General features: G+C 35.0%; 1 long non-coding RNA gene and 1 pseudogene across 1 annotated transcript; one reads left to right on the forward strand and one right to left on the reverse strand.

Annotated features, from left to right (window-relative positions):
- The first annotated feature begins 56 nt into the window (after positions 1–56).
- On the forward strand, positions 57–15,312 carry LOC129146234 (uncharacterized). The gene is made up of 3 exons (XR_008552767.1): positions 57–144; positions 8,834–8,974; positions 15,233–15,312. It is a non-coding gene; the product is annotated as an uncharacterized LOC129146234 (long non-coding RNA).
- LOC119253651 (U1 spliceosomal RNA) lies at positions 8,831–8,982 on the reverse strand (annotated as a pseudogene).
- Positions 15,313–25,138: the final 9,826 nt, after the last annotated feature.

Consider the following 25,138-nt stretch of genomic DNA (forward strand, 5'->3'; position numbering starts at 1 on the left):
AGGAGGCGCGGGTGGGGTCGCGCTGAGGCTGCGCATGCGCGCCCGCGGGACGCCAGTTCCCGGGAAGGAATCTTCAAATACTGCGTGTTGAAAGCGCCTGGCTAATGCGGGACTGACCGTAGTTTGCCAAATTAAGAAAACGCTGTGAGACAAACACACATTTATTACTACTTATTTGAATTGGGGTGTTAGTAGAGGATAGCGTGTAGGTGGTGGTTGATGTTTTGCCCTCCTGTATCATGGGAACTGCTCTTAAGCCTTTTGCGGAAATTGCTTTTTCTTTCTTGGTATTCTTCGTCCTGCCTCATTTTTGCTCATTTTTCCACTTTTGCGTCTCCCCCCCCCACCCTTTAACTTTCTCAGCAAGCTTTATTGAAATATTTTCATACACATTTGAGTGAAAGAGGCTTTTTTATCACTTGAATTTCTTAGCACATTTTAATTTCTTGTCCTATTGAGATGTTTAAAAAAGTTTGCACAATAAGTTTTTCATTAGTTCCATGTGAAGACCCACTCATTATAAAAACTCAAACATGCTTTGTTGAATGTCACAAGCTGTTGGGACATTTGGAACCCTGTTTAGGTGATAATGAACATCCTTGGAGAATATAGTCATATAAAAGTCCCAGTTCTTGATTATTGTAATTTGTCCCTGCAGAAATTCTGGAGGACGAGTAATAACTAGGAATAGTTATTACAGTAACTAATAATATGAAAGTTTTTTGGTGAAATCTGCAAACTAATGAAGGAGCGGTAACACCTAGGGATCTGGGAGAATTGTGAGCACTAACGGATAGTAATAAAAAGGAAGGGAGAGTGTAACAGGGTGGTCCCCAGGAAAGGGGGAGGTTCCAGGTTCCCTGCCCCACCCAAGGGAGGGTGGAGCTGAGCAGGGCGAGAAGAGGCTGCAGAGGAGACTGAGGAAGGAAGGAAGCAGGATGGAGCCAGGAGACCTGGAGGAGGTGCATGGAGCCTAGAGATACGAGAAGAAACTGCGCTTCTCTTTTGGTCACGGACTGGGTGACACAGATGTGGGTGAGAGACCCGAGGGGAAGTGACAATGGCAGCTTTTATCTTGATGTTGATTTTGCTCTTTTCCTTCCAGACTTGTCTGGTTGTTTCTGACCCTTTTCTGTGGGTCCCCACTGGAAGATGCTTTGGACTTGCGGCAGGCTTTGGGGCCTTGCTCTGGGCCAATCCCATTTGGATGGAGTTTTACCCAGGAGGGGATGGGTAACGTTGGGTTCTTGATTTAGAAACTAGATTCTTTTCCTTTCCTGTATTGTTTCCAAATTGTATTAAAGTTCCTTCCCATTAAAGTCTCATATGTTTTGTGTTAATGCGGCGGATGACAGAACCCATTTAGAATAGGCAGGTTTGCGGGGTTTGGGCTGCCCCTCTCTCTGCCCTGTAACAATAGGACTAGATGAAGATAATGGATTTAATGTGAACAGGTTGAATTTGAGGTTTGAAATGTTACCTCTCACTACTTTAAAATGCCAAATTGAAATCATGAGCTCATGAGATACAAAAGTTAAAGTAACTTACTTTGCAGTTATAGTGGAAGATATGGAAAAAGGAAGTGATGAGAGTTACAGACCTTAATGTGGAACCAAAGGGAGTAAGAAACTATTAATCTGTTATCTCATGATGTGACCGGGTTCAAGGACCAACCTCATAATATTTTGAGTGGATAATATCTAAAAGCATCAGAATATGTTTCTAATAATAATATAATAATTTTTTTGGGGGGGAACTATCTCATGAAAGATTTCAAGTAGTTTTGGGTGGCGTTGCATTTTATATTTTTGTGATTAATGCTGAAAATTAATGTTTTGAAGTATAAGAATTCATGGCCCTTACGTTTTCTAAACTTAAAAGTTGACTTTGAAAAGCCTTTTTTTCTTTTCCTTGAAACATGCTAGTGTAGTTTAGAAATACTGATGAAGAAAGGATGAACCGCATAACCCTCTGGCAATACTCCTAAAATATCTTTTTTCATAACAGCCTTTGATCAGTGCATTGGCCTTAAAGAGGTTAAGGTTATCTTCTTTGGCAAGGATCAGAGTACACTATTTGCAAATGAAGGATGGGACGTAAAATTTAGCATTCAAATTAATGTTATGAAAAATTAATAGCCTCTTAGGGAATTTCAAAAGTTAGACCAAGACACAAATTAGAATAGACATGCACAGTAGTATCCTCAGAAAATTTTGGAATACTATGTAGGAAGGCTTAAGGTTTTCCTCAGAAAGTAGCTTGGGTTCATTTTCCCATGTGGATCAACAAAAAATTAAAGTATCCAATAGAGGAAGTTGTGAACATTTTAGTCCAAGGAAAATGTAAGACAGGGTTACCACACTGTCCTGTAACAATAAAAATTTTAATCATTCATATTTTTATGAATAAAAATTCATAAAAAATAGGCCTATATAGTTCCCATGAGTAACATTCCCAGAATTTAATACAGGCTTATTGAGTGGCATTCGTTTAACTATTATGACTCAATGTCCCAAGTAATAATTTTGGTTTTAGAACTTATCTTCTTGGCACTAATCCCATAACTTCAGTATAAAAGGAAGTACTTAGCTTTCTGTTTTCTATGGCATCCATTCCTGAGTTGTCAAAAGAAGGATCATAACTTTTCTCTGCTTTATACTACTCTGGAAATTACTGTCTGGTTGTTAAAAAGTCAATCCTGTTATGCCTAATTCTCTGATTATTTTATTTATTTTTAATGATTTATTTATTTTTATACAAGAGCTGGGGTACAGGCCATTGGCATGGAAGGGTGAGAGGATTCACCAGAGACAGAGCAGGGAGCAGAACAGGCCCACAACCAAAATACACTGCTGAGGGGAGCAGTGGGCACTATAGGAGAGGTCTGCCATGCCATGTGGGAATCTCCCTGGCCGACTGGGAATCAAACCTACCTGCGCTGCAGAGGCTGCACACAGCTTCACGGCACTGTGCTCAACCTGCTACACCACCTGGGAGGCCTCCGATTATTTTAAAATAAAAGTTTACAACAAACAGGAATAGCTAGCTCAAGCTTCATATTGAACTCATACAACATATTCATGACTGATAGTGTTCCTCCAGAAGAGGTGTGAGTAATAAAAGATTATTTTTAAAAATTCATTATAACACATATTTATGCCCTACTTTTTTTTTTTTTCAATCAAGGCTTATTATTATAGAGTAATACGGAATCAAAAAACCTGGATTTCATAGCATTTTAGCTTTTGGAAATTTCTCAAGCTTAGTCCTGAAATGCTCCAGTATTGTTTCCTGAAAATTGGTATAGTTTTAACTCTTTTCTTAAGTGGTTTTAACTTTTCTTAAGCAGAGATGCTAGATCTTTTTCTAGTATCTCTGCAAAGTATGAACTGGGAAGATACCAGTTCAGTGGTTCATGTAGGGGGTGTATGGAGTTCCTCTTGCCATTTATCATCATGACAGTTTCCCTGGTATATTGGTTGCTGCTGCTATGCTGCTTTCTGTAGTATCTAGTAGTTTTCAACAAGAGGTTCCTTCCTTACTACCTGTTGCTGGAAATGTGTGTGCCCAGAACTCAGGAGTCTGTAACCTTTTGCCCTCCCTAAATTCCTAATCCATATCCACACAGAAATACTTCTAATCTGCACATTACATTAAAAATTCTCTTTTAACCTAGAATCACTTTGTCCACCAAGGTTAGCTGAAATCAGATTTACCTTTGGTCCCAAGTCCTTCCTGCATTTACACACATCTCTAAACAATTTAAAAGTTAATTTCTCAATGGATTATATAAATGAAATATTATGAGAATATATTTTTATGAAAACAATCAAGTTAGCCATAAATTAGAAATTATGCTCCTTAATTCCCCTACTATAATTAGACCAAGACAAACTAATGTGGAGTATAATATCATAGACCCTCAAAATAAATTGTATTAAAGTATGAATAAGTTTTGTGCAAAGTTCATGTTGTAGAATACAAGGAGAGAAAGTAATTAATTAATTAAATCCTAAATGTAAACATTTTCAAATATTTCACCATATGTTCTGTAGGAGTATGCCAGAAATATAGATTAGGACATAATAACCTATAGGGGTCAGTATTAACTTAGAATTGGAAGCAACCTGATCCTGATTAGACATGCTTTTGTCAGCGAAGACAGATTTTGACATTTTTGAAAAAAAGTTGAAAACTAAGGTATAATGTTAAAGGTATACACTTCTAAATTATTACAAATGATATTAAAATAGCCAGTGAAAAATTGTCTTTTCAAATAGATTTTCTTTTTTTGTCCAAATCTATGTCAGTAATTCCCATGACAACCAGATATGTTTGTAACAGTGAAGCAGATGTCTATAAAAATATAAAATTTATTTCAGACAGAACATATAAATTTAGGGGAAAAAGCAAATATTCACCATATAAATAAAGTGAGTAGAGGATTAAAATATTTCAATGTTAAATATACTGTTTTATAACCATTGAGGTTGACAACTTGAAGAAATGCTACTGGTATTTCTAAAATATTTTGTATCTCAGGGACAGTTAGCTAAACTATATTTGGATTAATTGATCTCTCAAAATATGTTGACATGTATTGGAGATTTTCTGTAATCAAGCATTCTTCCACCAAAAATATCATTTATTGTACTACAGAAAGGAGCCAACAATTTGTGTTTTGGTGTTCATCAGATATTTGAATTCTTATCAGTTATTAAGGCATTGTCTAAATCAGCACTTTCCAATAGGAATAATGTGAGCCATATTTGTCATTTAAGTTTCTGGTAGCCACATCGAAAAGAGAAACAGATGAAATTAATTTTTACATTATATTTAATTTAACCCAGTATTTCCAAAATATTACCATTTCAACATGACATTAATATAAAAATAGTAGTGGCATGTTTTACATTATTTTTTCAGATTAAATCTCCTCAATCTGCTTTGTATTGTACACTTACAGCACATCTCAATTCAGACACATTGGACCTCATATTGGACCAATGCATATCTAAATGCTAAGTCTGGTGATTTGATAGAAACTAGACAAATGAGCAGCCATGCTTTTCTTTGCATAAACTATTTAGATTTTTGAGGATAAAGAGTAGATAAATATATGCATTTACTTTGGGTAAGGCTGCCAGTGCTTAAATGCTAACTTCACCTCAAAATTACCTGTGTAATCTTGGGCAGCTTCCCTTATCTGAGTTTTAAAATAGGGAGAGTTAGGAGCATCTTTACATTGTGACTGTGAGGATTAAATGAAAACAAGTAAAGTGCATAGAATACTGTTTAGCCTCTGGTAATCTTCAATAAGTAGTAACTACTACTTCTGTATGTCAGGAACTTTTTTTTTTTAAGATTTATTTATTTTAATACAAGAGCTGGGATATAGGCCAGAGGTGCAGGAGGTGAGAGGATTCACCAGATACAGAGCGGGGAGCAGAACAGGCAGAGGACCTAAATACACTGCTGAGGGGAGCAGCAGGCACAATAGGAGAAGTCTGCTATGCCATGTGGGATTCTCGCCACTGGCCGAGGATGGAACCCACACGTGGAGGCTGCAGACAGCTTCACAGCACTCTGCTCAACCTGCTGCGCCACTGAGGAAGCCCAGGAACATCTTTTCTTTAGTTTTGTTCTCTTGTCCTCTCCCCTGCTCCCAGTTTCTTAACCTTTGAAATCCTCTCTCTGGATCTTAGCCAAATGTTTACATCTATAATAGTTTCTCCTTCATAAAATGGAAGTTGGAATAGGGTAGGAGAACTTCAGGGCCCTCTAACCTTTAAATAAGCAACAAGACATAAGTCCTTTTCTTACTTTTCTTACCTTATTAAAGTATAATTCCCTTCCATTGTTTTGTTAGGAGAGTGTCCATTCCTCTCTTCCTCCCTCCCTTTGTACCCTTTCACCTTTCCAATGTTATACCTTGCTACCTATCTTACTTTTCTTTTTAATCTTACTAAATTTAAACCCCATTTCAGAGGGAGGGGAAGATGGAGGTATATAGAACCTATATGGGAAGGAGGCCAGTTCTGGGATTGGTTGATTTAAGCATTTAAAGATGATAGTTTTGAGAGGAAAAAAAACAAAAACATTTTTTTCCATAGAGAAGAACAGCTCCCACCCCACACTTGCCAGAAATTGCATTTGTCTTTGCTTAAAACAAAGGAAAGGGAGAGGAGAGACCATGATAGACTTCCTCATTAGTATTGTCACAGGGGTGCATACCTGAATCAAATTCAAATTCTGTTACTGGGTAACATCAAGTCAAGAAGTTGCTTCTGGGCCTCCCAAGTGGTGCAGCGGTTGAGCGCTGTGTTGCAAAGCTGCCCGCAGCCTCTGCAGCGCCGATTCGATCTCCAGCCACTGAAGAGAGTCCCACATGGCGCACAGACCTCTCCTGGCTTGCCCGCTGCTCCCCTGTATACTTCAGCAGTGTACTTCAGTCCTTCTGCCTGCTCTGTTCTCCGCTCTGGCTCTGGTGAATTCTCTCACCCTCCCGCGCTTCTGACTGTAGCCAGTGCTTGTATAAATAAATAAATCTTTTTAAAAAAATAAGTTGCTTCTTCCTCAAGCAAATTTTATTTTTTTAAAAGATCTTTTTATTTATTGCCTAGAAGAACTGGGGTGTAGGCCAGAGATGCAGGGTTAAGAAGATCCACCAGAAACAGAGTAGGGAGCAGAACACGTGGATTTACTGAAATACACTGATAAGGGGAGCAGCAGGCAAGACAGGAGAGGTCTGCTGCCATATGTGGCCCAATTCCCTGGCCAGGGATCAAACCCAGTCTGTAGCAGTGATGGCACTGAGACTTAACCCTAGGCCACCAGAGAGGCCCTTCCTGAAGCAAGTTTTAAAATTTTTGGTATATTACACTTCTCAATAATGAAAATTATATTTAAAAATCCATTCTATGTAAATTCTGTAAACCAAAAAATAGTAAAAAATAAGATGAAAATTATGGAGGTTTATTCACAATAAATAGAGACCTAAATCAGATTTATTAAATTGCTATGATACCCATCTTTTCTAGGAAAAGTTAGAATGTCAACGCTTACTTGCTTCAGTTTCTCATTTTCAATAAAAATTATTGGCACATCTGATAGTCTTCATTGTGACATTGTACACCTTCACTGATAGTTAATTTTTAATTTTGAGAAGCTTTTTTATACTGGGAAATATACAAATATTATTTACATATATTAACATATATAAAGTTAATTATATTCTAAAAAATATTAAGGTATTTGAATTGAATGCTAAATATATTGTAATATTTCAGGAGAAGTCATACCTAGGTTTTGTTATTGGAAATATTTCACTTACATCAATATTTTGAAATATTGCAAAAAGAAAAAAAAAAACAACAAAAACCTAACCCTGTTAAAAAAAAAAGTTTACTTCCATTAATTTGAATTTTGTTATAGCAAAGTTAGTAGAATAAAAAAACTTCACTGCAATATGGTGGAAAATGATTCATAGTTCTTTTTTTTTTGATGAGGTCAGGAGAAGACTCATGCATGAGGTCTAGTCATAGTCCTTTTATGAGGAACCTCTTTATAGTGTGAGGCCTAAACAGGCAGACTTGGCAGCTCTATACTCTAGTTAGGAACAATGGAGATAATGATTTTTGGGTGGGTAACCAAGGCCGAATACTTAGCAATTGCGGCTAGCACACCACAGGTTAGGAAAAAAAAATCTGTAGGGGACACACTGCATTTCCTCTGATCTGAAGGCTTCACCATTTCCCACTGTATTGCAACTGTTTCAACCGTTTTTATTATTCTGAAGTCATTTTCAATTTTACCTCCCAAGTTTATAGAATAAAGTTGAATGCTTCATACAATTCATCCACCCATGTCTCCAGTTTCCACTCTCTCCTATCTTCATTTTCAATCTTTTATCCTTCCCCAAATATTTTTAATTTCTAACTATGAATATATATATATATATATTTATAATTCTACTTTAGTAATGAAGACATTCAAAGTGATAGGTTTTTTTCCTCTGAATAACTTTTTCCATTTCTTGGAGATAATAGACTGAAAAGTTCTCCCTTTCATTGTTTTCTATAAAAGTTATTATATCTTTTAAAATTTCCTTTTTGATATGACCATTATCAGCACTACTTATTTTTCTTAACTTCCAAGTAGAAAAGTTTTTTCTAATGATAATGACTTATGACTAGAAAAATGCTATATAATCTCTTTTCTATTTGTGACCAAACCTCTGATTGTTTTTTTTCCTTGTTTTTTACTTTTTTCTTTTTTCTTTCATTTTTATTTTTATTTTTTTAAATAATAAATTTTATTTTTATATTCCCCATACAGTTGCAACCCCCCCTTTCTGATCCCAATCCCTCCCCTCCCACCCCCCACCGCCCCAAAAGTGTCTCTGTTTCATAGTTTTTTGTTGATTCTGATTTTCACTTTCTTATAGTTATTCATTTTCCTGGTCCCTTATTTAAGTTTTCTAGATTCCTGCTATGAGTGAGACCATCCGGTATTTTTCTTTTTCTTTTTGGCTTATTTTGCTGAGCATGATCCCTTCCAGCGCCATCCATGTTGCTGCAAATTGCATGTGCTTATCTTTTTTGAATGCTGAGTAATATTCCATGGTGTATATGTACCACATCTTCTTGATCCAGTCATCTATTTTTGGGCATTTGGGTTGCAACTCTGATTGGTTTTTCTAAGTAGTACATTGACATAAAAGGAAAAGTATATTATATATTAGAAGAATATAAACATCCATAAACCTGTTAATTTAGGTTTATTCTTCCCAATTTTCTTGTTTTTTGTTTGTTTGTTTGTTTTTTTCTGCCAGGGGAGAGCATGAACACATCCCACCACTACCACAAATTATGCAGCCTAGCTTTCCACATTGGGGAAATCATGAGTGTCTGCATATCCGAGTGCAACGGGGTTGGAAAAACAACCTTTGTGATTGTGGTATCTCCCCTACCAGGTAAGTATTATTAGAGCTCTCAGTTCTTCCGGCCTTACTTATTTTTTGTTTACTAGTTATAGGTGGGATCTGTTGAATCTCTCACCATAACTAAATTTTCAAGTCTCATTCTTTTTGCATTTTTTGTAGTATTTACTTGTATTTAGCTGCTACTTCTTTGATATGTTCAAATTTATAGTTATATTACTTCTTCAATTATGGCTTTTATTACTACACTACATCCTTATTTATTCTGCTAAGTGTTATACCTTAATATCTACCTGTCATCAGTATTTATATTGTTTCTCTTGATTGGCTTTAAATGTTATCATTTGACCTTCTGCTATTTTAATTGAAATAATAAGCTTTTTTTTTTTTTTTGGTGGGACCCTCGCCGTTGGCCGGGGATGGAACTGGCGCTGCAGAGGCTGCGGGCAGCCTCGCAACCCAGCACTCAACCGCTGTGCCACCAGGGGAGGCCCACAATCAGCATTTTTATACCTTTTCCCTCATACTTCTCTCCTAGTGTTTGTTATTTGCCACTTCTGAGGCATGGGAACATGTAGAAACATTTAAATTATCTTCTATTCCCTGAGCTCCATATTTATTTTAATAATAAAATATAATTAGTGTTCACCTGACTTTCTTGTTTTAAAGTGTTTTTTCCCTTGCTTTTTTGCCTTCAGTAGTTTGGGTAGAAATAAAATTATTGGATCACCTCTTTTAAGGAATTTTTAGAAGTTTATCACTATATATATATTTTAATTAAATGTTTCTGTAGGGATGTCTGAAGTCAATCTGAATTTCTGCCCCTTAGAAGTGACCTAAAGTTTTTATCTAACATCTGCAAATTGTTATTTTATTAATTTCAAGTTCAGTGACTTTTAATAGCCTATATCCTGGTATTGAACATTCTGTATCAAGATTCTCTGGAGCATGGGAAACTTTACATGGGTAGATTCAAGTTTTTTCTTTTTTGTTTTTTGAGAAATTTGTCTTAAATTATAATTTAATTTTCTATTTCTATTATTATGTTTTTCTTTTCAGAAACACCATTTGTTTATATGTTGAATCTATTTTGTCCTCCATACTTATACTTATCTACTTTTTGCTTCTTCAAAATTCTTTCTTTCATTTTGATTGATTCTGCTACTTTATGTCTGTCCTCTGCTAATTCACATTTCCCGTTCGCTTGTTCTTTCCTTATATTTTCAATAAGGTTTTACATTTATCATTGCTTTGTGCCTTTGCTTCATAAAAGTTAATTTTCTTGTTTAAGATCTTGGCTATTTTCATTTGTTTCATGCAATTGTTTTTCTGTTTTTTTTATGCAGCCTAGCTTTCCACATTTGGGGAAATCACCTGCTATTTGTATTTTTTGTCCCTTTTTAAATTATCCTTTTTAAGATCCATAAATAGATAACCAGACTCATATTTTTATTTTCATCTTTAAATGAAGAGTTTTGCCCTAGACTTAATAATAAAAGGAGATTCGTGTGGAGAAATGATCAACACCATATTCCACCCTACCTGAAATTTTCCTTTTGACTTAGGATCTATTTGCAGAGCATTGGACTTTATTTCTCCTTAGCCTGGAAATTGTTCCTAACCTGTAGCACCTCACTAAAGTTTCTCTTTTTTTCTTTTGTTTTCTTTTTTCTTTTCTGAAATATCCCCAGCACCATTCCCCGTAAATGCTTTTATCTGGCTAACAATAATTTACCCACTAAAACTCAGCTCCCGTGCATCTCCTTTAAGAAATTTCCCTCACATCCTCCCCTTTTTTCTAATATTAAATGTCATTTCTTATCTACTTTCTATATAACTTGTGCAGTTGCATGTTATTTGCATGATTGTACTTATCTCATGGTGTTGTTCTGTTGTGTTTCCATTTCCTAAAGTATAACAGGCCTTTTGAGGGCAGTGACTGTCTTCTGCATTTTTTAGCTCAGACTGGAAAATGTTAGCCTATGATGGAAAATCAATAGAGCTAGTTGAATTAATTAGTAAATGAATTATTTAGGGGAAATATATATATATATAATTTTAAAGATAATAAGACAGCTTGGTAGATGATTGTATAGCTTTAACTATAAAATTTGACAGTTCAGCTTAAGAAGTATAGACTTGAATGAATAAGATCACAATGAGTGAATTATTTCTCAGAGAATTCCATAGCAAGTTTGCTTGTTGGTTAAGTGGAATGTGATTTTTGTTGTTTCCAATAACCCACACTCCACCTGTGATGTGTCAGCAAGTAGTACTATTCCTGTTCTTTGCTTTCTCATTAGTAATAATTACTGCAATTGAGTCTTAGCTGATAATTCTCCTTCTGAAGTGAAGAGAAACATTTTATTCTTATTGCAATAAAAAACTAGGAAAGTTAGCTTCTTCATAAACTTAAAAAGTGTTACTCCCATGTAATCTAGAATCAGATATATTAACATCAAGGATATAGTGTTTTGCTTTTAGCTCCTTTGGGAAATATATTTCTGATATTTAACAATATATCTCCCTCAGTTGTGCATGATCAAAATTGAACTGAACTTGGTTGTATAATTAATCTACAAAGTTTTGGAAATAAACACCTAAAAAACAGCAAGAAATAATGTTTTTCTTTGTCTTTTGTGGAAGGTAGTACTAAGTAGACTACATACTAAAAAAATATGTAAGAGTATTTTATTGCTCAGCCCAATAAAATATAATAAAACTCGTTAATAAGTACTTCTTGATAGGTATAATCAAAATTATACTGCACGATAGTTACAAATGATGAGCAGTTCTGAAATGCTTACTGATGTATTCTTAAATTGGACAAAAAGAAGTAAAAAGTCAATGTTTTGTATAGTGTTTACCTTAGTATGTGATGCCCGAAGGAGCATGCCAATATGCTAAAGAGTGTATTTCTGTATGTCATGCCTAGAAAATGATGCCTAGGAAGAAATCAAGTAGGCTTGCCAATATGCTAAAGAGTATATTTCTGTATGTCATATGTCATGCTTAGAAAATGATGCCTAGAAAGAAATCAGGTAGGCTACTAGTGTGATATAGATTGATATGTTTACTAAACTGTTCCTAAGTTGTGTTAGTTAATTATATTATTTTTTTATTGAATATGTTGGTTTATATCACTGCTTATGCATAGGGTCATTATTCACACCTCTTCAGGTATTTGTTACTACAGTACTTGTTTTTGGTCTTTCTATTGACCAGTTTCACATGTGTAAGGTCGTTTCTCATTGAGTGGTTACTTGTGTTTTGATCCTGTGATGAAAATGATTTTTTTAGGATACTCAAAATTTCTGATGTTTTTTAACATTGTTTTCTTGGAAATAATTTAAAATTACAAAATCTGGAAAGCATGTTTACTTTTTTCCAGATTGAATGTTACCGTCTATGAAAACAGTGAAAAAAATCAAGCAAGTGTATGTATAGTCTTAAATGTATTTACAGACTTAAATCTTCAAACATTAACAAATCCAGAGAAAAGCTATTTGTGACATAATCTATCGAGAAAAATTTATTAATGTTTCCATCCTTCCTCCTACTCTATCTTCCAAATTCCAATAAAATTGAAGGACTTTAATGTAAATCAATATTAAGTTGATTTTAGCCCACAAAGTAAAATTTCATTTTTTATTTTGTTCTTCCTCAGTGAGAGAGAGGGTAATAATCATTATGATAAAATATCTCAACAAAACCTCACCTGTAGGGCCTCACCTGTAGGGCCTCCCCTGGAGGTGCAGTGGTTGAGCGCTGGGCTGCAAAGCTGCCTGCAGACTCTGCAGCGTGGGTTCGATCCCTGGAGCACAGACCTCTCCAGCTGTGCCCACTGCTCCCCTCAGCAGTGTATTTCATCAGTCTGACTGTTCTGTTCCCTGCTCTGGCTCTGGTGAATTCTCTCACTCTCCCGCGCTTCTGACTGTATCCAGTGCTTGTATAAATAAATAAATCTTTAAAAAAAAAAAAAAACCCTCACCTGTTTATTGAATGAGATCTGAAATCATTTGATCTCTTTTATACAAGAGTATAAAATAAATGACTTCTGGAAACAAAACTTGAATCTGTGGTTTGGTTTAGAATTTGAAAAACAGAAATAGGAGTACCCTGAATTGTAACTAAGAAATACCTTGTAATGCTGAAGAATTTAGAAGATTTACTCTTAGCTCTTAGAAATGTCAAGCCAGTTTAAATCTTTACAGTATTCAAATCCAGATTCTGTATTCTATAATGTATTAGTCTTCAACAAGAAAGTTGGAATTAAAGACATATGGATAGGAAGGAAATCTTAAAGTATGGTTGCTTTTAACAATGAAATATAAAGATGTTCTTAGTCACTGAGGAGAGACACAGAAAAATAAACTATTGAAAAAATAAAAACTTGATTGTAAAAATTATGTAAGTGAATAAAAAATAAAATAAGTCATCCATAGAGTGCTTGCAAAAATTTCGTCATTAGAGGCACATCTTATTTGTCTTCCCAACTCCCAGAGGATTTTTAATTTGCTATTTGCTTACAAGTACATTTAAGATTTTTCTAGTGCTTTCTCTCTCTACCAAATGTTAGTTGCAAATGGATTGATTTTTTTTTTTTTATTCTTTAAAAGCTTGTCAGTGGTTCTTTGATAAAGCTCTCTTCTGTATGCCCTGCTGGAACAATGTCATAAAAGTCTTTTGACTTTCACAGTTTGACATTTCTCTTGCATTTAAACCCAGAATGTAGGCTTCATAAAAAGCAGGCATTACAATGCTTGAGATATTTGTGTAGGCATTATTTATGCTGACCAATAAATAAGGTAGCTTTTGTATAAATAAATCCAGTGTTTTTTCTGAGAAAGTAGAGCAGCTGACTATCCCTTCAAAAAATAGATTGTTGATTCTATATATATATATATATATATCTTTTAATTAGTTCAGCTCCAAATAAGAGTTTTATTCTGTATAGATGTTCAAATTTTATCATGAAATGACACATTTTTGGAGCTTGGATTAGAATGTTGAAGTCTAAGTCTAAGAATTTGACTTATTTTAAAAGTTTATTTATTTCCTGGGGTAGAGAAGAAATATATAGAGTATGAAATAGCCTGTAATTTAAAAGAGATTGTGTATATCTTCTGTCTGTAGTAGTAAGGTGAGTACTACCCAAGGGACAGTAATGGAATGCTATATTGATGGAATAGCTGGATTTTCAAAGTCTTATAATTCTGACAAAGATTGTGTTTTTTAAGTCATTCCAGATTGTTTTTTTTTTCCTTAAAATGCTATCCAGATATTTCTTGAATTATTAAAGGCATTTTTTTTGTTCTACTAATGACTCTCATCATTTTGTAAAATACATTTACTTTATTTTTTTTTTTTTTAAAACACATTTTTTTTTTTTAATTATACATGCACTGGGTACAGTCAGAAGCGCGGGAGGGTGAGAGAATTCACCAGAGCCAGAGCGGGGAGCAGAGCAGGCAGAAGGGCCGAAGTACACCGCTGAGGGGAGCAGCGGGCGGCAGGAGAGGTCTGCACGCCATGTGGGACCCTCCTCCGGTGGCCGGGGAGCAGCTGAGGATCGAACCGCTGCGCCACAGAGGTCGCCGGCAGCTTCGCAACCCAGCGCTCAACCGCTGCGCCACCGGGGAGGCCCAAAATACATTTACTTTAAAACATGAGTTTCAAATTAAGAGAACTGTCATTGCTGAATATTTCATTTCAGAGCCAGCAAGAATATTTTAGTTGACTATCCATTTTCAAAGTTAGTACTTTGAAAGTACTAATTAATTTAGAGGCACAGTCAACAACTGTATCTTAATTCACTATTTATCCATTTATTTTAGCGTAGGAAAAGTTAACATCTAGTTACTTTTTCTGACTCGTCAAAATGTTAAGAATCGTGGCATTGTAAACATTGTCATAATTGTAAATAATATTTAATCATGTTATATTTATCTAAAACTTTACTATATGCAAGCTATTATTGTAAGTACTTACATGTATTAACTTGTTTAATCCTCATAACAACTCTATAAAGAAAATATTATTAGTATTTCTGTTTTACCTAATGGGATTTTTGAAGTCTGAGGAAATCAAATAACTTGACTAAGGCTACATAGTCAGTAAGTGGCAGAACGTTAGGTAGCCACTAATAAGCTCTATGCTTATTTTGATCATTTAATCTTACATACTTTGCTCTTATAATGTCATGATGGTTCAGTGCTCCTTAATGATTATATTTGTGTCAGACATTGTATTACTAATTTTAAAATTTGTGATTGTGTCATCTACTCACAGATATACATCTACTCACAGATATACACAGATATACCAAGAAGAGCAGGCACCTAGTCTATTAAAGGTATGGTTGAGACAATATTATGAATGCTCAAAGACCATAATTTAAATGTGCCAGATACTTGTAGGAAATAAAAATGTTTAAGGGATTATCATTATCTTCAAGAAGTTTCTGGTCTTATGTAAGCTTTATTATCTAAAGATAGAAAGATCTATGTTTTTTAGCCTAGGTAAATTTTAAATATTTAAGTTTTAGCAGATGATGATTAAGGTGGATGATACTATGACTCACAATTCTCTTAGCAACTCTTCTCTGCCTTTTCCTTACCACCTAGAAGCACAACATTCTTTCATTAATACTTTTTTATTTCTTTCCTACTCAGGTCCTTACTTGTGTTAGTTTTTCCTTCCAAAACTATCCTCATCCTTCTTGTCTGTTTTAGTTTGCAGGACACATTGATAATTTATAATCATCTCTGTGGTTATTTCTTTATTGTAAGTTACCTTCCCAAACTGGAAGACACCACCTTAACCAAGAGATCAGAGTTTTAACATCACCAGTAATGGAAGAAATTGATATATCTTGTGCCTCAGATATATAATATATTGAAGGCACAATATTATTCTTGTGGTATTCCTGTCCAAAATTGAACAATGAAAAAGCTTCAGAGAAACCCAAATTAAGGTATATTCTACAATATAAATGGCCCATGTTGTACAAATGTCAAGGGCATGAAAGAAAAGGTAAAATAGAGAATTTGCCTTGATTAAAGGAGAACAGATACATGACAACTAAATGTAAAACATTAAATTAATATTGCATCTTCGTTCAAAATAATACTGATAGCAACAACTGTTATTATTTCTGTAAAGTACATTATAGACACAATTGGCAAAATTGAAATGGATTCTGAATTAGAAAGTAATATCACATTAGCAGATTTCTTGATTTTGATTATTGTACTGTGGTTGTGTAGAAATGTGTCATATATATATATATATATATATATATATATATATATATATATATATAGTAGAAGAACTGGGGTATAGACCAAAAGTATGGTTAGATGAGAGGATTCAGAGTGGGGGAGAGAAAGAGTTGGGAGAGCAGAACAGGTGGATTGACTAAAATATACTGCTACAGGGAGCAGCTGGAGAAACAGGAGGTCTGCTGTGCCATATGTGGGTTAGCTCCCTGGCTGGGATTTCTCTGTCAAATATCTTGATGCCTCAGGCAAATTTGGGCACACAGCAAGGGTAGAACACATTTGTACATGAAAGTCTGGTAAAGCAGGCTTACTGCCATCATGGAGTCTAGTGGCCTAACTGAAGAGGGGATCAATGAACAATTATTGAATGAATTGATGCATTTGTTTGTGTCTTGCGTGCTTTCCACATGACACTCTTACAGCAAACGTAACCATACATGTAAAAATAATTTTTTAAGGTCAAAAATGCCTTTATCAAAAAATTATTTTTTGCAGCTTAACAATGCACAGTTATTATCTCATAGTTCAGAAATCTGGGCAAGGCTTGACTGAGTTTACTGCAGGGTATCAGTCAAGTAGTTGGCCAAGCTGAGGTCTCATCCGAGAGGTAGGATCTGCTTGTAAGCTCTGGAGGCTTTTGAGGTTGTTGGCAGAATTCATTTCCTTGCAGAACCTCTCTTTCAGTTCCTTGCAGAACCTCTGACAGAGACCTCTCTTTCTTGCTGGGTCAGCTGATAACTCAGAATCTTACCCTGACTGTAAGGGTAACATTGCATAACATTGCAGCTTGCTTTTTCAAAGCTGTTAAGGGAGGAGGGAGCACAAATATATGCCTAGTCTGGAGAGCTGCCCACAACTCCCAGAACAGTGGGAAGGAAAGGATCAAATAGAGGGAAGAGAAGGTTGTGTCTCCTGAAACAAAACAATTAAAATGTACAATATCCGACGGAGCACACTTTGGGAAACACTGTTAACACATATTCTTTCGCAACTTGGTTAATTTGGTGATCTGTATTGCCACAGAGAATAAAATGAGACAAAAAGGGAAACTAGAGTTGTAAGTAAGAACTTATGTACTGTAATACCCAAAAGAAAATAGGATCTGGTTTTAAAAATAGAACAAAGAGTCATCCACAAAGTTTTTATTTTGGGTTAAAATATTAGAACTGGTATGTCAAGGTAACATCATTCTCTAGGTTAAAAAGCAATGTAACAGCAATAAAGACACTAAATTCTCTGGAAGAGAGAGGAGCAAATGGTGATATGTGACTAGAATACAGAAATTGAGACCCAAGGAAGGCAGACAGAGCAAACAAATTAACTAACAAAGGTGTCAGAGCCAGAAGAGAGCAGAGTCAGTTGGCTAAATATAACAGGTTTAATAGCAGAACCATCAAGGGCAATGTTAAAACAGTAGCTGAAGTTCAGGTGAAGAGTAGTGATAGAGGCTTGGCAGAGTAGAGTGCCTGATGATTGAATACTTAACTGCGATGCCTTATCATGAGTTAACAATGAAATAGGTCATAAAACTATGAAAGGTACCCTTTCTTGCCAGGAGTAAGGAAAACATTCTCATCACCAGAGATGGGGATTTGAAATCCAGACTCCTGTATACAAACAAGCCTTGTTAAACAAGTTCTTATCTTTATAGGTTTTTTTTTTTTTTTCCCATTTGCTACCTTTAGCCTAAACATATTTGTTTGAAGATTCTTCACAAATTTATTGTTTCTTTTTCTAATAAGTATAAAGGCTTCCTCTTCTGATTATATTTTTCTGGTCTTCATTCTCTTGTAAAGACTCCCATGTACATGTAAAAAATTCAGTGAAACTTGTAGAAACTCTGTTAATTTGTCTTTCTCAATTTAATTTTCAACTCCAGCCGGGGACCCTAAGAACATTGAGAAAATCTTTTTCTTTCAGTCTTTTTTAAAATATATATATTTTTAAATATAAAGGCCCTTTATTGCAAAGCCATAGTACAACTATCAAATCAGAAAATTTGTTGGTAAAATACGCTTTATTTATGGAGTACATTCAAGTTTTGTCAGTTGTCCCAATGATAACTTCTATAATGGATGGATTAAGGGATGGATGGATATAGACAGACAATTTTTTAATTTGGACCAGGATCAAATGAAAGATTATATGTCTAATTTTTTGGTCATGTCTCTGTTATCCTGAAATCTAGAACCCTCTTTCAATCTTTCCTTTTCTTTAATGACCCTGTTATTTTTTTAAAGAATGCAGATCAGTTAATCTGTAGGAAGACTCTCAGCTTTGGATTTGTCTGATGTTAATGAGAAATTTGGTTCACACTACTCTGTTTATTTATTGTTCCTCCTGTATGTAATCAAATTGCTGACCCAACTATTTGCCTTCTGTGTTCTTCTTACCTCAGTAATCCCAAAAGTGTCTTGTTCTTACAGGTTTTATTATCCTTGGTTGTTTCAAGGCAACAAAGAAATAAGTATTTTTTAAAGAATGGAAGGAAGAAGAGGAAAGGGTGTTTTAAAAATATTAAAAAATGAATTCTGTACCTTTAAATATTACTCATTGAGTTAGATTTTCTTGGCCTATTCATTTGTAAGAGATTCCTTTTCAGGAAAGAGGGAGGGCCAGGTAGAGAGTTTCAGGCTAGCTAGTTTTCATAATGCAAAGGCTTTCTCCTGTTAGACAGTTATATTATTTCCCAGAAATATGACTTTTCTGAATACTTACTTTTATGGTTCCACCTTTTAAGAAGACAGATGTGCTAGTTTAATCTATCTAGTCCTTTCTCCAAGCATCATAAGTTAGGAATATTACTTTTTGACTTCAGGATGTACTTCCATTTTCAGGAAGTTTATTTTGCTGGTACTTTTTGAGATCTACTTTCATTGGACCCATTGCTCTTGATATTACTCTCTAAGGATTCTTGTTTTCACTTCCTCCTTAGTATTCCCAATAAGTGTCACCTACTGTTGGCAGGGTTTGATATAAAGTGGAGTTGGGAATTATGTATTTCTCTATATTCTCTAAAAATGATTTGCAAACTTATAAAGTGTCCTTTTTGTAGCTTTTGAACATGTCCCATGAGAAGGAAAAAAAATTGCTTTATATAGTCACATTGATAGTTGTCACATGTTGGTGTCCTCAGGAAGGAGACTTTGAGATGAACTTCAGTGTGATATTTATTAAGTAGTGCCCTTAGCTTCAATACATATAGCAGGAAAGGAAAGAAACAGGAGTGGGTAGGGGGAGAAGTTGTACTGTGATGCAGGCCCAACTGCTGTTCGACTGATCTATGGGAAAGCTCTGAACTAGAATAAGCCTTCAGAGTTGCCAAAATGGGGAGAAGATGGTCACACCTTTATATTCTGATTTTGGCCAGTTGTTTCTGTAGGCTTCCTGAAGGACATGGTGATCTTAGACAAACTGAGATTTCTCTAGGGGCTGACAGCTACCTGAAGACTGTGGCCAGCATTTCCTTCAGCTGCTGCAGCAAGTCCTTCCTTGAAACTGAAATGCGGAAATCTCTCATGGTGTCCTGTGGATGTCCTCTAAATATACTCTCTTCTGGCTGATAGGCTGATTTCAAATCTGCTCATGACTCAAAAAATGTAAAGAATTACTAAATCATTGGCTAAGCCCATTATGTATCTTAATGTTTTCTAAAAAATTAAAGTTAATTTAGAGAGTTTTGAGCTGACTTTCTGAAACTACTTGGTAAAAATAATTATTTTGTTTTTACAGTTGGAAAGTTTCCTTTAGTTATATATGAGGATTATAAGTACTGAAGACCATTTGTAGTTTTATTACATTACCAAAAGTAGAGAGCCACCAAGTGTGCATTGCTTATACAAATACTTCTAAAACACTTAGAGCTTTTATTCTGAGACTTAAGTCATTTGTCTCAGTGTCTGAGGGAGTACTGCCTAGAACCAAGAGGGGGCAGCAGAGGGACACGGAGCAGTGCACGGGAGGTGTAGGACGCATTAGGTAAGATACTTATTCTAGCCTGGTCTTGGAGAGCCACATATTTAAGTACACATGTCTACAGAAGGTGGTGCTTGAATTTAAGGAGAATTGGTTATAAGCATACTGGGAGAATCACCAGTTCTATGTGTGAGTTTTCATGGGACAAAAACTCTGAACAAAGGAAAATAGCAAGTAGAATCCAGGTTAGAGGGAAGCCATGAGCTTGCCCAGATTTTGCTTCTTTGGGATATATGACTTATGGTTACTCTGAACACTAAGTCAGAATTATCATTGAGTACTCAGAAAACAAATAGGACCAAAAACAGCATCTGTAACTTTCCCAGAAATGTAGTTTATCCTTTTCCACTAATTCCTGAACCAAAATAAGAAAGGTAAGAGTTATTATTCTTCCAAATAACTTTTCATACAAAGACTCAGTTTTTGCTTTTCTCAAGCTACTGTTACTTACAGTTTCTAGTTGATTTTTATTATATTCATTGCTCTAATGTCTATATTTTGTTAAGTACTTATTTCTTTTACTTATTTTTCTTTATTAATAAAGAGGTTATGAGTTTGCCTACAAGTTTTGCCATACCTCACGCATTTTAATAGAGTTCTTGTTTTAATTTTTTTCTTAGTGTTCTTTACTTTTAACACAACAGTTATTTAGGATATGTTTTTCATTCTCTAGAAAGGTGAACTTTTTTAAAAAACTGTTGTCATTAAATTACAGCTTTATTACAGCATTTTGATAGAGGATATGGCTTTTATCATTTCTACTCTGGCATAATTGAAGTTTTGTGTTCCAGTAGTTGGTCAGTTTTTGTTTCATGTACTCGTGAAAAGGGTATTTTTTTTTTATTATAGGGTATCTGTCTACCTAAACCTATTTCATAATAAGGTTTTCTAAAATTTTCTGATTATAAAATACTTTCAGTTATTAAAGCATGATAAGTATTAAAATCTATGGAAAATTGTTCTGAGGTTTTTTTCTGTTATTACTTCAAATAGATTTTATTATACATATTTTAATGCTGTGCACATGTGTTATTGTTCTGTAATTTAGATGTAGAATTACTGTATAAGTAGAAAATGTGTTCTACTTTGTCTTTTCCATGGAATTGGGAACTCCAGAGAATTTTCTAAAATGTTTTCCTACTTCATTCATAGACAAAATTTACATGCTTTTCTTTCTTTGAGTCTTCAGGTTTATGCTTCCTTTCCTTTGTCATATAGAATCTTTTCCTAGACCCCAAATTTCCTTAATCATCTTTAAATAAGCATTGGTCTAGTTAGTCCAATATTTGCCAACTTCATTTTGGTTTATGTAATTAATTCTCTTCTTGGCTCCATACATTGCCAGATTGCAGGTTATTCCCACTAATCTTTTTCTTGCAGTCATTTATCCATCCTGGCTCTGCTGGAAAGAAATGAGATCTTTCCCATCCCTGCTGTTAGCTTTATTGTTTACCTTAGGTCTTCAACTATTTTCTTAGGTTGCCCTTAAGACTCATGAGTCATATGCTCATGTTAATAGAGAATGAAATGAAAAAAAAACTCTCAGTAATTTAAAACCAATTACTAAATCCAGTTAAACACAGGTCTTGATTTTTCCTGTCTTGAGAATTTGGTTTATTAATTCACACTAAATTCAAACACCAAAAATTCAGAAAACTTAAAAGAAATGTTATAGCATTAAAGAGCTTTCATGTATCTTAGGAAGATTAAGAAAAGCCTGCTGCTAGTTTCAATTCACTAGCTTTGTGACCTTAATCAGGCTATACAACTTTTCTGGACTTCTATTAACCCCTTTTTACAAGTACCAATGCCCAGCAGGTATTTGGGAATTTTTGAATTTCTTTTCATTGTCATAATAACAGAAGAGAGCCAGGACCAGAATGGTAGTTATCCTTTAATTATTGGGATGCTCTTATACTACAGAGAATCTTTCTAACCAAAATGTCAATGACTGCTTCCTTGGGAAATGGGCAGATAATCACTAAGTTTCTTTAATATATTCTGGTTCCTGTGGTTTCACAATAACATTGGAAAGGAATGGTTTAAAAATGACCACTAGGGCCTCCCTGGTGGCACAGTGGGTTGAGCGCAGCGCTATGACGCTGTGCACAGCCTCTGCAGTGCGGGTTCAATTCCTGGCCAGCCAGGGAGATTCCCACATGGCACAGCAGACCTCTCCAATCTCGCCTGCTGCTCCCCTCAGCAGTATATTTCAGTCAGTCTGCCTGTTCTGCTCCCTGCTCTGTCTCTGGGGAATCGTCTCACCCTCCCATGACTCTGGCCTATACCCCAGCTCTTGTATAAAAATAAATAAATCTTTAAAAAAATGACCTCTAAAAGAAATCTCCTTTCTGCTTTCATTTCAGGAAATGCTTAATACAGAAGATAATAGTGTTAGCATTTTTTGTTACTTTTTAATGTTTTAAAATTCATGGATTGGTAATTGCTGGCAAAGTGTGTTGAAATACCTACATAAAACCTTCATGATCCACACAACTATTATTAGGATAGTTTTGGATTTACCAAAAAGTTGCAGTGATACACAGATTGTACAGATGTACCCTGTATACACTTTCAAAAGTCCTTTGAATACTTTGAGTCAGGATGGTGGTGCTGATGGAAGGCAGGTGGGTTGAAGTAATGCAACTAAGAGAATGGGGCCGACCCTTGGACCACAGAAGCATGGCTATACACAACCAGTTCTTTCAATTCTGCTTCTACAACTACATCAAATGATGTGTTTGTTAAAACAGTACTCGGATTAGTCCATGACAGAGAAAGCTCTTTCCTTAATAACCTATTCTGATTGATGTTATTAACTCCCAAATAAGATTAGGGATCATGGAAGAAGATTCCTCAGCAAGCTTTGAATTTGTAGGTGGCAGAGACTATGTCATGATCATTGTTACATTTACTATCCAACATAATCTTGGTGCTCAATACATATTAATAAAACTGATTTATAAAACAGAGGAAGGGACTAGAACAGAAGATTGCTCTCTTCTTCAACCTATTTCAAAAATAAATTTGTAGTATATTTACACAGTTATATACTACACATTGTCTCTCCCCACATTGCTGGTTGTAATCCTTTATACAGTGTAGCTTGGAATTCAACCAAAAAAATGCTGTATGGAGTTGTCTCTAGAATTATTATGCCTGCTACGGAAAATTAAGAACTACCCCTTGTTACATGTGTAGAATCCTAGCTATGGCTGATTTCTATAAAATAGGTAGTTATTGCATTTTTTTTTTAGATATGAGGAAATTTAGTCTGCTCTAAGATTCATTTTACATATAAGCTGTGCTAAATATATTTTCTTTGTATACTACATATAGTAAATTCCAGATTTTTGGATATCGTGAATTATTTAGATCCTGGCTTATTTTCTTTCAAAACTCATTTTGCAGTAATTTTTTTCATTGATAATTAAATACCTTTTTTGAAAGAATCAGGCAAGGGTAATGAGACTGAAATTTTTATATAACAAGTCTTATAGAGATTTAAAAGTTACAGAAGTAAAAATTGTGCCTGAAAAGAGGCCATGGATTACTTGCAAATGTATCCAAATACTACTAATATTAATGCTAGTAGGTGTTGTCAATAATTTATATAAATGTTTCTGTATCTTAAAAAGCATTTCAAACTAGCTTAAGAAAATAAAGGAATTTATTTTGTATTGTGGGGTGATTGGATCCAGGGATTCAATTAAAACCTTCAGGATTTTCTCTTTTTTCATTAGCTATCTCTTTTCTTTTATGATTATATTGTCATTCTCTTTCACTACCACAAGCTTCCCCTAAGAAATATGTGTGATTGTGTGTGTGTGTATATATATATATTATAGATATATACACTATACTATACTATAGTATATATCTATATATACACACACTATATATATATATAGTGTGTGTGTGTGTATATATATATATATATACTATACTAACCCAGTTAGTACTCCAAAAGAAGAGGACATGTTTATTTGAGAGTATTACAAGGCAGAATGAATACCTAACTTTACTCCTGCCCATTCCTCTGCTATTTCCTGTGGCTGGAAAAGTGGAGGACTTTGATGGGTCTGGCCTTGATTACATGCTCATCTCTTAAATCAAGAAGGTGAGGCATTGTGTTTTTATTTTTTTTAATGTTTTTTATTTAAGTTGCTATTAAGTTTTTTTGTTTGTTTGTTTTTTAAGATTTATTTATTTAGTTTTTTTGTTTGTTTGTTTTTTAAGATTTATTTATTTATACAAGCATTGGGTACAGTCAGAAGCGCGGGAGGGTGAGAGAATTCACCAGAGCCAGAGCAGGGAGCAGAGCAGGCAGAAGGCCCGAAGTACACTGCTGAGGGGAGCTGCGGGCAGCAGGAGAGGTGTGCGCGCCATGCGGGACCCTCCTCCAGTGGCCGGGGAGCAGCCGGGGATTGAACCAGCGCTGCAGAGGCTGCAGGCAGCTTCGCAACCCAGCGCTCAACCGCTGCGCCACCGGGGAGGCCCGGCATTGTGTTTTTAATCTCCCATTCTTCAGGTTTCATCTAGGAAGGATAATTTTCGAAAGGCAGTGAGACTTTTATACAAAACAAAAATGTTGGAGAGAGGAAAAGTATGGGAAAACCCAAACAAACCAAACCCAGAGATTTCTCTTGTATTTAGTCAAACATATTCAACTACAATGTAATTTATGGTAATGAAAACGAATTGACCCCAATGCATTTTTTCACAGTCCCCCCAAACATTTTCAAGGAATTAAATAACTATCCATATTCTTTGGAAAAATGCTAATGAGTGATATGTTCGTAAGCATTTTTTTTCATTCCTAATTTAGTGGGCTGAACCTATAATAGTCTTTTGTTTGTGGTAATGAGTTTCCTTCCTGTGGTCAGAGGGAGTCAAATCTTTTGGTTTTGGGGCTTATATCTTTACGAATTTAATAATC

This window comes from Talpa occidentalis, unplaced genomic scaffold, assembly GCF_014898055.3.
Source record: "Talpa occidentalis isolate TD23 unplaced genomic scaffold, MPIMG_talOcc4v2.1 talOcc4.2, whole genome shotgun sequence".
Lineage (NCBI taxonomy): Eukaryota > Metazoa > Chordata > Mammalia > Eulipotyphla > Talpidae > Talpa > Talpa occidentalis.